Below are 15915 nucleotides of genomic sequence, written 5' to 3' on the forward strand. Positions count from 1 at the left end.
AGGCTAAACCACCCACTTTCTTTATTATCCCAGAAAACTAGCTCATTCACAAATAGGAATCAGTGTTTCAAAGGACTGGATGACCCAGAATAGATCGTTCACCAAAACTCATTCCTGGAACCAGTCAGAAACATGCAACTCGAATCCTCCTGACATTACTGACTCACCCATGCTAATGTCTATTTGTTTTGGTTTTTGTTTTGTTGCTGCTGCTATTTTTTTTTTTTTTAGCATGTCATGCTATTATGGTTATGGTTGTTACTAATGTGAGCACTTTGCATTCAGAATAGATATTCTGTGATGAAAACCAAAGAACTACTCAATGCCTGACTAGGAGGGACCCACATTCTTACACAGAAGAAGGGAAGCAGAGACTGCAGACTGCATGATGACTCTGAACCATGGATTACCCAGGATGAAATGCTATCCACTGCATGCGGCATATTCACTGGAAGTGATAGGAGAGATGGATTTTCTCCACCTCTAACTTATGGGGGAAAGGTTCTCCTGAGGATCATGAAGGAAACAGTAGACCATAATTTGGAAGTAAATCAAGATCCTCTAAAAATACTTCTATATTCCCGTGCCTATGCACCCTTGCTCATGCTCTTCCTCCTGCTTAACAAGCCCTCTGAGGTCTATTTAAAGCCTAGGGACACTGCAGGCTTGGCTTTGAGCCATCTCTCTAGAAATTCCCCACATCACTTCATTGTTCTCTCCCTTCCTTGATTTCCACAGCACCTATGCTCTTTACCATCCTATACGCTCTTCTGTTATTATTTTTCATGTGCATTTATTATGATTCTCCACCTACATAAACATCTGTTTGATATTAGGACTATGTCTAATGTGTATATGTATTTTTTGTATTTAGCATACTGGAAATATAGTTGCTTATTGATTCTGGAGCTGGCCGTTAGCTAAGTCAGGCCTGTACCTTCTGTCCCAAACTCTTTCATGGTCCATTTTTCACCCCCATACAATCAGTTACTTCTATCAGATTCAGAAAAAGTAAAATCAAAATCAAATCTTTATTCTGTCATGTTCCAGTAGCTTTAGAAAAGAAGAAAAATGTGGTTTTGAAGGAAAAACATGCTAACCAAAGTCAAATTTTTGTAGAAATAGAATGGCAAATTTTATATGACATATATTTTATTATTTATTTCATTTTAATTATTTCATTATTTATATTTTATTACATATGTTTTAAAATAAAAAGATAAAAATAAAATCTACTCTGTTATTACATGTAATTAACACTCATCTGTGTATAAACTCATTGGACTCGAAGGAACATGGTCAAGTCACTTTTATTACAGAATTTGGAAGACTGTGCTTTGACTCCCAAAACCAGAAAAACAAATGGTGTACATTAAATAGTTAAAAACCACAGTGTATGAAAAAGGTGAAGTTTTGCAGAGAAGATAGCATCCATTTTCCTTCACAAGTGAAGAATGTCACATAGATTCATTGTCATATTGAAGAATTCCCCAAAATCTAATAAGGGAGCACATTTTCCATATGAATAAACTTTTCTGTTCAATTTGTTAATGCCTTTTCAAATACAAAGGAAATGACACCCTTACAACACAGAGAAAGTTCCAGGGGATTCAAAGACTAATGAGGCAAAAGTTGTTTACTAAAATATATTCCCTTTAAATGATGTGCATTTCAATTAAACCATCGAAGCTTAACAATCAGCCATATCTACTTTCCAAACCTAGGGAAAAATTTTTTTTTACTCAAATTATAAAACATGGATAAAAGTAACAAAATAATATCAATGGATTGGCCAGATTTTTTTTTTTTTGTAATAGCTGTATCCTAGATATAAACTAATTTGTCCCCAAAGTAATTTTGATTTTTTCCCCACAGGTTTTCTCTATATCTTTACAGCACAGAGAGTGAAAGGGAGCGAGGGATGCGGAAGAGTTGAGTGCTATTTATACAGTGCTGCTGGGAACTGAAGAGCAGTAAGTAAAAAACAATGTCACAGAAATCTGGGCTGCAGACCTGATGAGGCCAAATTTCTGTGACATCTCTTTCTATTGAATCCCTGGGCTGGGTTGGCTTTAAGAAGCCATCTTAAGAAAGCTCTGAGAGTGTTTTTCTAAATTCACTCGGGACCACATTTGTATTTCTCCCAGTTTCATTTAGCAAGTTCACCTTTTCCCCTTCTCCTCATTGGCTTCTCCTACCATCATACACAAACTACTATACCAGGAACACAAACACTGGCTCCTGGGCTGAGTCTACATGATGTGAGACATGTGTTCACGGGACACTTCACCACCCTTCCTTTTAGGGTCATGGGCTTTCCTCTCATTCAAAAAGAGGGTTTGCATAGTTCTCTCAACAAAAGCTGGCTCTGAGTGGGTGAACTTCCAACCCTTTGTTCTTCTTTAGTTGATATCTCTACCTCTGAAATAAGTTCTACGTGAAAAATCTCGAGTTGGAGAGCACTTCACGGTTGACGGAATGTTTCCACCTTCATTGCTTCATCTAGCTCTCAGGACAACTTGGCAAAGCTGGTTGTTAACAACTTCATTTAAAGATAAAGTAAATGGTGTAAAGAGAGGGAAGGCACTTGCTCGGGGTTTCACTGTTAGAAATGACAGCCCTGGGACCAGAGCCAAGTTTTTCTGACCCCAGTCCCACCTCCCACTCCCATCTTTTTTTCTTCTTACAATAGTCAGTTCTGCTCTAACATTTATTTTGTAATCTTTTTGTCCTTTATTTTTATATTTGACATATAACATATTAGCTTCAGGTGTACAACATAATGATTCAATATTTGTATACACAAATACAAATATAATCACAAGTTATCATCTAGTTATCATCTATCATAATACATAATCACAAGTTTTTTTTTTTTTTATTCTCTTGTGATGAGACCATCTAAGATTTACTCACTTAGCAACTTTCAAATATGTAATAGGATGTTGTTAACTATGGTCACCGTGCTGTACATCATACTCTCATGACTTATTTTATGACTGTAAGTATGTACTTTTTGACCTCTTTCACCCCTTTTGCCCACCACCCACTGCTCCTCCATCTCTGACAACCACCAATCTGTTCTCTGAGACTCTGTTTGTTTTTTGTTGTTGCTGTTGTTTGTTTTGTTTTTACATTCCATATATAAGTGAGAGCATATGGCATTTGTCTTTCTGTGCCTGACTTATCTTACTTAGCTTAGTGCCCTCACAGACTACCCATGTTGTTGCAAATGGCAAGAATCCATTTTTTTATGCGGCTGAGTAGTATTCCAATGTGTATGAGTGTGTGTGTGTGTGTGTGTGTGTGTGTGTGTGTGTACCTACCACAACTTCTTCATCTATCCATCCACCCATCCTGGACACTTAGGTTGTTTCCATATCTTGGCTATTGTAAATAATGCTGCAATAAACATGGGGGTACCTATATATTATTTGAATTAATGTTTTCCTTTTCTTCAGATAAATATTCCAATGTGTATGAGTGTGTGTGTGTGTGTGTGTGTACCTACCACAACTTCTTCATCTATCCATCCACCCATCCTGGACACTTAGGTTGTTTCCATATCTTGGCTATTGTAAATAATGCTGCAATAAACATGGGGGTACCTATATATTATTTGAATTAATGTTTTCCTTTTCTTCAGATAAATATTCCAATGTGTATGAGTGTGTGTGTGTGTGTGTGTGTGTGTGTGTACCTACCACAACTTCTTCATCTATCCATCCACCCATCCTGGACACTTAGGTTGTTTCCATATCTTGGCTATTGTAAATAATGCTGCAATAAACATGGGGGTACCTATATATTATTTGAATTAATGTTTTCCTTTTCTTCAGATAAATATCCAGAAGTGGATCATATGATACTTTTATTTTTAATTTTTTCAGGACCTTCCATACAGTTTTCTATAGTGGCTGCACCAATTCACATCCCTACCAACTGTGCACAAGGGTTCCCTTTTCTTGATATCCTCACCAACACTTGTCTGTCCATCTGTCCTCCCTCCCTCCCTCCTTCCTCTTTCTTTCTTTCCTTCTTTCTTTCTTTCTTTCTTTCTTTCTTTCTTTCTTTCTTTCTTTCTTTTTTTCTTTCTTTCTTTCCCTTTCCTTTCTTTCTTCCTTCCTTCCTTCCTCTCTCTCTCTCTCTCTCTCCTCTCTTCCTTCTTTCTAATAAAAGCCATTCTAACAGGTATGCCGTGATACCTCTTTGTGGTTCTGATTTCCATTTCTCTGATGATTGGTCATATTGAACGTTTTTTCATGTATCTGTTGGCCACCTGAAAGTCTCCTTTGGAAAAATGTCTATTCAGATCTGCCAATTTTTAAATCAGATTGCTTTGTTTTTTGTTTTTGGCTATTGTATTATAGTTCTGTATATATTTTGGATATTAACTTCTGATGGGATATATGATTTGTAAATTGTTCTCACATTCAATGCATGGCCTTTTCATTTCATTGATGATTTCCTTTGCTATGCAGAAGCTGATTTCAGTTTGATCTCACTTGTTTACTTTTGTTTTTGGAGTCAGATCCAAAAAATCATCACCAAGACCAATGTCAAGTATCTTACTGCCCAGTTTTCCTTTCAGGGGTTTTATGGTTTCAGGTCTTACATTCAAGTTTTTAAACCAATTTGAGTTAATTTTTGTGTATGGTGTAAGATAGTAGTCTAGTTTCAGTCTTTTGCATGTGGTTGTACAGTGTTCCCAACACCATTTATTGAAGAGACTGTCTTTTCCATATCATGTATTCTGGCCTCCTTTGTCATAAATTAATTGACTATATTAATGGTGGGTTTATTTCTGGGCTTTCTATTCTGTTCCATTGATTTTTGTGTTTGTTTTTTATGCCAATAAAGTACTGTTTTGATTATGATAGCTTTGTAATAGAGTGTGAAATCAGGGAGCATGATGCCTCCATCTTTGTTCTTTCTCAAGATTGTTTTGGCTTTTAGAGATCTTTTGTGATTCCATACACATTTTAGGATTTTTTTTTCTATTTCTGTGAAAAATGTCAATGGAATTTTGATAAGGATTGCACTGAATCTGTATATTGCTTTGGGTAGTATGGACGTTTTAACAGTATTAATTCTTCCAATCCATAAGCATGGGATATCTTTCCATTTATTTATGTCTTCTTCAGTTTCTTTCATTAATGTCTTACAGTTTTGAGATCCAGGTCTTCTACCTCCTTGGTTAAATTTATTACTAGTATTTTATTCTTTTTGATGCAAGACCATGAATTATTTTTGGCCCTTCTCCAGCTTCATTGCCTGGTTCCTCTTCTTGTTTCCAGTCTTCACCAGTTAACATTTCCTAGTATTCTGGCCCAGTTTTATTCTCTTCTAACTCAAAGCATCCCCCTCCCTTGGGCACATCACCTAGACTGGGGACTTAAGCCCTGAGAGCATTCCAATTCTTTTAAAGATTTTATTTATTTGAGAGAAAGCATGATAGAGAGAGAGAGACAGAGAGCACACAAGCCGGGGGGAAGGGCAGAGGGAGAGGGAGAAGCAGGCTCCTCATTGAGCAGGGAGTCTGACATGGAACTCGATCCCAGGACGTGAGATCATGACCCAAGACAAAGGCAGATGCTTAACCAACTGAGCCACCCACATGCCCTCTGAGAGCACTTCAATAGGCCTCTATGAGTGTGGCAGACCAGGAACCTGTCCCTTAGACCAAAGCTCTTGGACACGCAAATACACCTACTCACAGAGTGAGGTGGTGTTTTCAGCCCGCTATCTGTATACTGCCCTAGGGTTGGCAGTTTGTCAAGGACTATCTTTCCAATAGTTTCCCACCATATCCAGGAACACAAGCCACTTTAGCCTCGAGATCCATGAGCTCAGTGGGTCCCCTGGTGGCAGCCACAAAAACTGGGGTATCAGATGTAAACAAACCAGGGCACCAGATATACGTAAAAGCTCCCCTCTGGGATATAATGCCACTGGAGACTGGCAGAGGGGGCATGAAGATGGCACCTCCCAAAAGAAAAAATAGAAAATAAAAAGATGGTAGCCCAGGCTTTAATGAGGCAGAGGGAGAGCACAGGATGGATGGCATCTGCCAGTGCCTCCATGCCCTGGAGAGAATGCCAAAAGGCACCTGCCCCTCCAATGGATGCTTGAAGATTAGCAAATCAATCTTCTTCACATATAGTTTGGGTGCCTTCCAAACTGCTATTTCTGAGCTGGGCCCTGGGGCGAGCAAGTCTGCACTTAAACATTTTAAGAGCTGTTTCTCAGTTCACGATAGCCCTTTAGGCCTCATGGATACAAGCCCTGGTGGCTCGTCTCTCAAATATTGGTCTTAAGAGTTAGAGTGACTGATATAATCTACAAACCCTTCACTTCTCAAGGAGAAGCTTCAGATTTTTGAGTTCCCTCCTGAGCTGGGGGAGGGGTTTGTGGTGAGACCACATCTCAGCTTCTCCGAACCTCTAAATGCAGTCCTTTCTCATCTGATGACAAGGAGGTGTGCAGCGAGTGTACAGAGAGAAGTTTCCCATATGCAGTTGTAGATTTAGTGTGTCTGTTGGAGGAGATGAGCTTAGGATCTTCCTGCATCACCATGTGGACTGCCTCCTAACACTTATTTTAAGAGCATAATTTGTTTTAAGGCAATGGCTGTGTTTGGGGCCAATTTGAGTGTGACCCAAATCTCACACTTTCTTATGCCTGATTTCAGTCACGAGAAACACGAAGTGAACACAGAAAACTGCACCCCACTGAAACTAAGGTAAAAATACACAAATCACACCCATTTAAGATTGATGGGCCAGTGCCCTCAGTTACTGTGCCTGTTAAGAGCTACCCCACCCACATCTGGTGGCACAACTTGCCCTCTGATTTCAGGCAGCTTTCCTTTCGTCACTTGACAATAACTCACAAGGTGCAGCCCTTCCACTGACCCCTTCCACAAGCAAACTGCCTGTCTTTTTCAAGGTGAAGTGCCATATTTATTGTATTATTTATTTCTTAACCATTTAACACAAGTAAAACTTAGCTGTCATTTTTATTAGGTTCCTGGGTTTTTTTTTTTAAATGTGTCACTGATCAAGTTTCTGAGTCTTGTGCCCCTACTTCCATTTTTCCCACAAGCCCTGTGCAATGATTTTTCAGATGCAGTGGTTGCATTATAGCGGTGCTGACTGTACATGTCAGTGGAAAAAAAGAAATCTGAATTAAGAGTCAAGTTTCCAGGTCCTTTTCCTATTTGCGCACAAGCAAAGAGTTGGGCCTTTGACAAAATAATCAAACACACAAACAAAAAAAAGAAAGGTGTATTATGTCCAAGTCGCTGTTCTACCAAATGATCTTGTCTCTATGACAGGGCCTTAACACAGACCTTAAACTTCCTCAAAGTTCATTACTATCCTCTGATTAAACCTCTGGGGATGAAAACTCCACAATTTCCCTAGGTAATCCATTTAGTTTTCTTAAACTTCTCTCCTGATAATTTCCTAAGACTTAGATTGTTTCAAGTATCCAAAAGCCATTTTTATCTGCATGTTCTCAGAAAATGGAGAAAAACCTATATATTCCAATAAATATAAAAAAGAGCTTGGAAAAAGAGCTATGTATATACCACGTGGATTTATTCATTCCACTCAGACCACAAATGCTTACTGAGCAGCTACTATGTGCCAGACACTGGACCAGAGCAGGAGACCAGCAAGGAGTCAAATAGACATGGTTCCTGACAGTAGCCAACTTACACACAGTGAAGAGGGAAGGTGCCAAATGAATTATCATACAGATAAATGTATCAGTATAAACTGATGGATAATGAAGGATTTGCTGAAAGATAATAGCAAGAGGAACTAATTTTGTTTGGTCGTTTAAGGGAAGGCTTCTCTGAGGAATTAACGTTCAAAATGAGACCTCTGTGATGACTGGGAGTCACCAGGTGAAGAGAAGGGACCAGCACTCTAGGTGGAGTGATTAGCAAATGGGAAGTTCTTGAGTCACAGGAAGAAAGAAGAGCAGCCCAGTGTGCCTGGAGCCTGGTGAACAAGGGGACGGGAGCGGCATATGATACAGGTAGAAAGAGAAAGACACAGGCCATGGGGGAGCATGAGGGTCATATTAAGGATGTACAATTGCATCCTGAGTAAAACAGCAACTCATTGCGAAGGTTTAATCAAGGGAGTGATAAGATCTGGTAAAGATTTTGCAAAGATCATTGACCAGAGAAAGAAATGAATTAAGAGTCTAAATAACAGAATGGGAAAATATTTAAATAGAGAATGGTGAATGCTACCAGCTTCTGGTTTAGATTTCATCTGCTACTCAAGTGGTTTTGGACAAGCCACTTAAAGCTTAACTGTTTTAAGCTAGTTTCCTCTGTATATCAGGGAGAGTAAAACTGCCCAAGCCAATTTTACAGGATCACTGTGAGGAATGAGCAAAATAATGTATGGTAAAGCACTACAAAGACTTGAAAGTACCAAATAAAAATAAGACATGGATAACTGGAATTATATAACTTATATCATCTAATGTAGTTCAGTTACTTTTGATAAATTCTACAAGAAATTTAGATTTTAATAATCATTACATATTAAATAAACATTATAGTTACAGATTTCTTTTAAAAATCTCAAAAATGTGCATTTGGGTAGATCAAACTTTAATACATTTTAATGTAAGAGCTGAAAGATTAATCACAGATATCATCTAGAATGCAGATAACACTGTATTAGACACCCCTAAAAAACATTATTTTTTAAATCTTACCCTCTCGTCTGATTTTAAACAGATGGCTTGATCTGTAGGGTGCCAAAACTCCAGGGGTTAATACTAAGATATTAACACTGAATTTCAAATACAGAAAGTCAATAAATATTTCTATCCTAGGTCTAATTATGTTTGGTGAGTCTAGCTACATCAGTATACCACTGGCAAAGTCAGTTACATAAAATTCAAAGAATTTGGAAAAGAAAGAAGAATTTTGTTTACTTGCTGTGAAAGTTCTAGTGCCACTATGCATGGTCATGTGTCAAGTGAAACATCTGCTCTAACAAGAGAGGTGCCTCCCACATATGCTCTAAGCATCTGTGTAAGTCCTGCTTAGCAAGTGACAGGGGGCATCAACTCATCCAGAGGTATTCTACACCGACTTGATGTAAAAGAGAGACACAATAATATACAGTAAGGTGTTCACTCTACATGTCCATTTCAAAAGATTTCCCCAAATGTGTCCAAGTTATAATGCTCTTCTTAAATATTTTACGAGCCAAGAACCCTGTGAAAAAATACTAATACTCTTAGATAATAAAAGGATCTAAAAGTTAGTCAGAAATGAACAGAGGCCATTAAAGAAGGTCATGGGGGCTTAATGATATTCCTGGGTATTGATGAAAAAAATATATGAACTCATTCAAGAAATGTGGAATCTGGCAAACAAGCCACCATGGAGGTTTTTAAATTAGACTATTAGAAAAGATAAGTACATTTGATTTAGTGATACAAACATAAAGCATGGTATTAAGACTCAATAGTCAATTCAGAACTTGAAGATCTGCTTAGATTTGCTTATTAGTTGGTGTCCAGACAGCTACAGATACTGCCATGTGTTCACCAATCAACATCTAATATATACTGAAACATTTTAAGATTATTCAGAGACCCAGAATAACCATTCTAACTCTCTTGCTACCTATTGAGAATCTAAAATTGGCAAGTGATTTTTTTTTCTTCAGAGGTCCATAAACCAAACACACATCAGCAACAAAATTAAACTGTTATGTTTTCATGCAAACTAGTTTTTAATGGAAAAACTATATTAACCAATTGATGTCAAACCAGTGTAAAATGGGATCGAAATTAAGCTATAGTTATCACATCTAACTGTAGTCTCATTTTTGCTTTTTACACAAATTGCAATATATTTTCCCCGTAAGGCTCCCTGAATTCAATATCCCCATTAGTTATGAAAGATTCAGTTATCCCAGAAGCAGAAAAACAGATAAGGAACCTAAGAATTGATTTTTTTTAGAGCCCACACTGTTGGCTGTAACAGAAGAATCAGAATCAGATTTTGAGACGCTGGGATAGAAGCAGCCCAATATACATCCGCAGTGCTGATAACATCTCCTAAGAGAGACAAAGCTTTTATTCTAACAAAAAAAGATAGAAAGCTTGGTTTAAAAAAAAAAAGTGACAGGAGGGAGAAAATGGTGAGTGAGAGAAATAAAAAAGAGGGTGGGGGGAGAAGGGGAAGAAATTTCAAGGGTAAAGAAGACAGATGGGTACTTAGGAGGATCTTAAAAATGTCCTCAGTGCTACACGGGAGTTCTAAAAGAGAAGTGCCACAGGTGAATCACTCCATAAGATTACATTTTCTTAGGCAAAAATTATGTATATGCATATGTTCATTACTTAGCAAAGGATACAGATGTGAACTTTATGGGAGGAGTATTTTCAGGGTGGGTTGTGTAGAAAAGCATGATAAAATGAAGGCTTGGCACATCAAGATTGGTATGGATTATAAAGGCATGTTGGAACAAATTGTAAGAAATTATGGTATCCTGTATACAAAGAGAGAAAATGAAGTTGTCCTTTGCTTGTAGTCAATGATCTTTATTATTTCTCAACTAGAGCTACAAGTGAAGAATAATAGAGTAATACTGCATTCACAATATAAAGTAATGCAGTTTTGATTTTATTATCATACAGCTGAAAAAAAATTGGACAGAAAGTTATACATTGATTCATTTCCCATGTTTTTTATCACTTTAAGTGTCTTGATTTTCACCATGATGATTCCTGTGATAGAGTAAGCACAAGGCTGGTAGTCTGGGTTATTATCTTTTTGGTTCTTTTATTAACTGGCTATGTAACTGTGAGAAGTACAATTATCCTCTTTGGACCTCCTTTTAAAATGCTATGGTCCCTTTCAACTTTCACATTTTATATACCCATGAAATTAGCCATAAGCACAGTGATGGGGTTTAGGACACCTTACTCCAAAATACGGCACCCTGCCATATTGAATATCTTTTTTTTTTTTTTTAAGATTTTATTTATTTATTCGACAGAGATAGAGACAGCCAGCGAGAGAGGGAACACAAGCAGGGGGAGTGGGAGAGGAAGAAGCAGGCTCATAGCGGAGGAGCCTGATGTGGGGCTCGATCCCAGAACGCCAGGATCACGCCCTGAGCCGAAGGCAGACGCTTAACCGCTGTGCCACCCAGGCGCCCCCCATATTGAATATCTTAAGCTGAAGGAGTTAGAGAGAATGTCAGAAGCAGGAATGTCACTCTGACTTCCCCTTTTCCCTCAACAGGTCATTAAATCCTCATGTGAGAGGTGCCCTTCCTATACGAAAGAGGAAGGAAGGAGTTCTTATCACCAGAGATGGGGAATTGGGGACCAAGAAATCTATACAAACAAACCTTAGGAAACTAACCCTAATTACTTCTTCACCACTCACTACCCCTACCCCAACATCAACCCCTCCATCTTGTCAATTCTGCACAAATTGCTTCTTTGTCTAGAAGATGCAAAAGCCTCCTGCTGTGGTCACTTCTCTGAGTCTTCATTCTCTTACGAAGGCCTCCATGTCCATGTTAAAAAAAAAAAAAAGTATGTGTTTCTCTTATAATCTGTCTCGTATCAGTTTAATTCTTAGGCCCAGCCAGAGACCCAAAGAGGGTAGAGGAGAATTTTTTCCTCCCCTACTATAGCAAGAAAAACATAATTACAAATTATGGTACAAATTACTAATGGTATGATGAGCAGGAGATGAACCATGTCTCTAAGCTGGGGAGGGTATACATATGTTGCAGATTGGTTATAGTATAGATTTCATTTGATAATGATGAAGGAGACTGCCATCCCTGGATGGAGAGTTAGGTGGGTGAAGCTGTAGATTTAAGAGGCTAAGGGCATGGTTTCTTTGGCTAGCGTAAAACAGGCAAAGAAATGTTAAAAAGAGAACACTGGGCATCACAGGATTGGGAAGAGAGGTGGTAAAACGCAGACCCCAGAGTAACTGGATTTAATCTGATTCCCAAACAATTACAGGTCTCAGTAGATCTTGAGGAGAATGACAGAATCTAAATGATGTTTGAGCAAGATAATTCTTCCTCAGGGTAGACTCCAGAAGTGAAGGACAACCGTAACAGGGACAAGTAGAAACTGCTCCTTTTTTATTACTGTCATTCATTAGCAATGGTTCCTTGAGTTGGAAAGAGCCTTTCCACAGGGTTTTCTGGCTCACTGCCTTTCTGACTTCAACAAGCTTCTCAGAAAGCCATTTTATCCCTAGCCTGTATCTGATCATTACGGGGACTGACCAAGGAGAGCAAGACATTGAGTAATAAACCAAATGAGTAGTAAGCTTGTTATCCATGGTCAACTGCCCAATTCAGACACATTCTTTCCCTTACCCCAATCATTTCCTTGAGTTTTGTTTGGTCAAGAGGTTCAATTCTCAACTTTACTTAGAAAACAGCTTCATTTACCCTACCACTGGGTCCTTCTATAAGAAGTCAATGGCTCCTTCTTTTCCCCTGGTCACAAATTTTTCTCTGTTGTCATGTTAATTGATCACAATTAACAGTAGCTATTAATTATTCTATCCCTTTAGGAATTCTCAGAAGTCAGTTTTATTAAGTGCCATCCTACTTGATTGAAATCCTAAGTATTCTTTTCTGTTCTGTGGATACAGGATATTTTATGTAAGGAAGGGGGGAGGATTTCAGTTCTTTGAGAATTTTTTACTTCCAGTTCTCTGCCCTGAACCAATCTTTGGTCTTCAGAATGGCCCTTGATTTACTTATTCCCCAATTCACCTCCCACTCTGATAGAAATATCTGCCCCAGGGGCGCCTGGGTGGCACAGCGGTTAAGCGTCTGCCTTCGGCTCAGGGCATGATCCCGGCGTTACGGGATCGAGCCCCACATCAGGCTCCTCCACTATGAGCCTGCTTCTTCCTCTCCCACTCCCCCTGCTTGTGTTCCCTCTCTCGCTGGCTGTCTCTATCTCTGTCGAATAAATAAATAAAATCTTTAAAAAAAAAAAAAAAAAGAAATATCTGCCCCACAGTGCCCAGTACAAAAATAAATGAATGATATCTCTAGCAGATGTCGTTTCCATTTCAAAATCCAAGTCACTGTATTTCTCGTCTTGCTCCTTATTATGGAGGATTCCAAGATCTTTCTTCCAAACTCCAATCTTGAACTTCGGCTATATTTATTATAAAGGTTAACACTTGTTCTGCCTTCTCCACCCTGTTGTCTCTTCTCTGCCTACCTAATTTATCCCATACATTGGTGCTCCTAATATTCAACTTAGCTTTTTTTTTTTTCAGATTATATGATATCAAATATTTTACTAAGCATTTCATATATAATCATTATCACCTATCTCTTCAAAGAGCATGCTTTACCTTAGGCAGGCATTGGGCCTTGCACTTGGTAATGAAACTTCATAGAATATTAGCATATCAGTGACCATTCCAGAAGTGTTCAATATACTCTCGTTGAGTTAAACTGAATTCTCTTGACCTCACACTACTCCTTTCCCTTAGCCAGCTCTAGGTTTGCAAAATTTCTATCAGTGACAACTTTCAGTCTTTGATTGCTCCCAAGATTATATGATAAGGTTTTCTTTGGCTTAGAAGCCCTATGGACACACTTCACCCTGTTTGTCATTTTCTTTCCCTTACATTGCCTATGTTTTACCCTCTTCCAACAGCCCACACAATGTAATCCAAACCTTCATATTCAAATCCCCTATCTGCTTAATCACTTTCTCCTTAGCTAGTAAGTCAAAAATTTCTTTTCTTAGAGGATTTGCAGTGACTTCCTTTAAAAGCATTTATAATTCCATTATTTTAGGATAGTACATTTTACTGTTCTTTTTGTTCATCCTACTAGATTTTACAGAATCGTAGGAGGAAAAAACCTATTCAGATGAAGAATCCTTCTTTTCCCTCTGATTGGAATCCTTATATTCCTGTCTTTCTTCAGTGAATGGGTGTAATTATGTGTATGTGAAATTGAAGTATTTGCTATGATAATTATTCATTCTTCTAAAATAGGAGAATAATTATAATGTCAACAACAGACGGTTCAAGGTACTACTGGAGCTCTCATTTTAAATCTGCCGAGAATGGCTTACGGGACGGGACGTCCCCTCAGTAATTAATATTAATTTCTCACAAATACTTATTATTCACTTGGAAAACACACTAGAATACTTTCCTACATTCCATTTCACCATGGAAATGTTTCTTCATTTTTTTTTTTTTTTGAAACAAAACCCTGAGAATATCTGGACTGTTTTTTACATAGCCAGCTTTCATTATTTTATGATACTAAATTATATTAGACTCCTGAAATTTTATAACAACATGATTTTTAGCAGACTGCCTTATCCTTGTTAGTAAATGCAAACTTTCACATTCTATCATTCCATTAAAAGGTCAACTATAATATTTAAAAGATCAATGTGGAACTAATCATAAGTTTTGGTTCACTGCTTTAGTATTTCATTTCACACAGTTACCAAAGTTAGAAGAAATTGAAAATATTACATATTGAATAATTAGAGTCTGTGTTATTTTGGGAGGTAAGGTTAAAAGGAACATAATTTTTATGGGGGAAATCATTAAAGGCTTATAAATGAGTTGAGTGAGTATAGTTAATCTAGAGAAAAGGAAAAATGTATATTCTTAAAAGACAATCCGAGTACCCCTTTTAAAAACACACTGACCCCTTGGTTAATCACATAAATGGAGGGGAAGATTACAGTAGATAATCTCAGTTTCTAAGTGGTGGGATATGGTCACAAAAAGAAGGAAACAGAAAACATGTCTCCATATGATACAAATTATTGTCATGAAAAATAGGCCAATGTAGATTATAGTTACCACTAACAGAATGTTTGTGACATGGCTGGGTATCAAAAAGCTCACATTAGAAATCATGGCTATAGGTCTTCTGTGTACAGTTTAAGTGAGCAACAGCAATGTGTTCTCAGGTGTCCTTTCTATGATCTTCTGGCTTCTCTCCAGCTGCCACTCCTGGCTGGATGTTTAGCCCTCTCTCACTTGCACGGCTTTTCCAGACTTGAATGAGCACAACCAAGCTGTGAAGCTAGGGTTCCATGCGGACATGTTAACATCTTTCTCCTCCTGCAGGTCTTACAATTTAAAGGAAATTGAAGTCTTTAGACTTGGAAAGGCACTTACCTTATTAAGTCCAACTGAGGTCCTAAAGGTACTAACCAAAGAATAACCCAGTCTACACTCTGTCACTCTGCACAGAAGATGGAACCTCTTTTGTGAAGCCTCCCTTCCCAGGTAGTTGAGAGAAGAGCAGATTTTCAAGAGCTTGTTGGAATTTTCCATCTGAACCAGTAGAAATTATAGGCAAAACTTGTATTTACCTTTATAAATTAATTTCCTTGGCAATATAAACCTTTATATATAGGCTCAAAATTAAACCCCTACATGAACATGGAAAAGCAACCAGCAAGGTCATAAAGCACTTTAATCATTATTACATTAGTATATTTAAAATCCCTCTTAGAAAATTTTGTTGTCTTCTTCGGGAAGTAACATTACCAAAAGCTAAGTTTTCTTAGGAGGGAGGCCATGAATGTTATGAAATGTGATTCCTTCATTTTTACTAGTATAGGATATTGGTACATTGCTCTACAAGTGTATGTTTTTATATAGACTGGGAATACCAGAATTTTTGAACAAAGAAATGGATTCAACATGTACAAAGCAAATCGTTCCAAGTAGTGAGATTTAATAGCCATTAATTACCACGGTCAAGAAAAACACATGTGCCATTACACAGGCATGCCATTCATCACATCTAAATACCTACAACGGCGGCTATCATCTCCTAGACCAGGAGAATTACACAGAGTCCACAAATTACAAAGGGTTCA

The 15915-nt window shown here is 37.9% G+C and overlaps 1 protein-coding gene across 7 annotated transcripts in view; it reads right to left on the reverse strand.

The window, feature by feature from the left end:
- The window catches only part of NCKAP5 (NCK associated protein 5), a 933280-nt gene that overhangs the window by 425881 nt on the left and 491484 nt on the right, over positions 1-15915 (reverse strand). The gene's annotated exons all lie outside the window — the stretch shown is intronic.

The sequence above is a fragment of the Ursus arctos genome, unplaced genomic scaffold (genome assembly GCF_023065955.2).
Source record: "Ursus arctos isolate Adak ecotype North America unplaced genomic scaffold, UrsArc2.0 scaffold_1, whole genome shotgun sequence".
In the NCBI taxonomy this organism is placed as follows: domain Eukaryota; kingdom Metazoa; phylum Chordata; class Mammalia; order Carnivora; family Ursidae; genus Ursus; species Ursus arctos.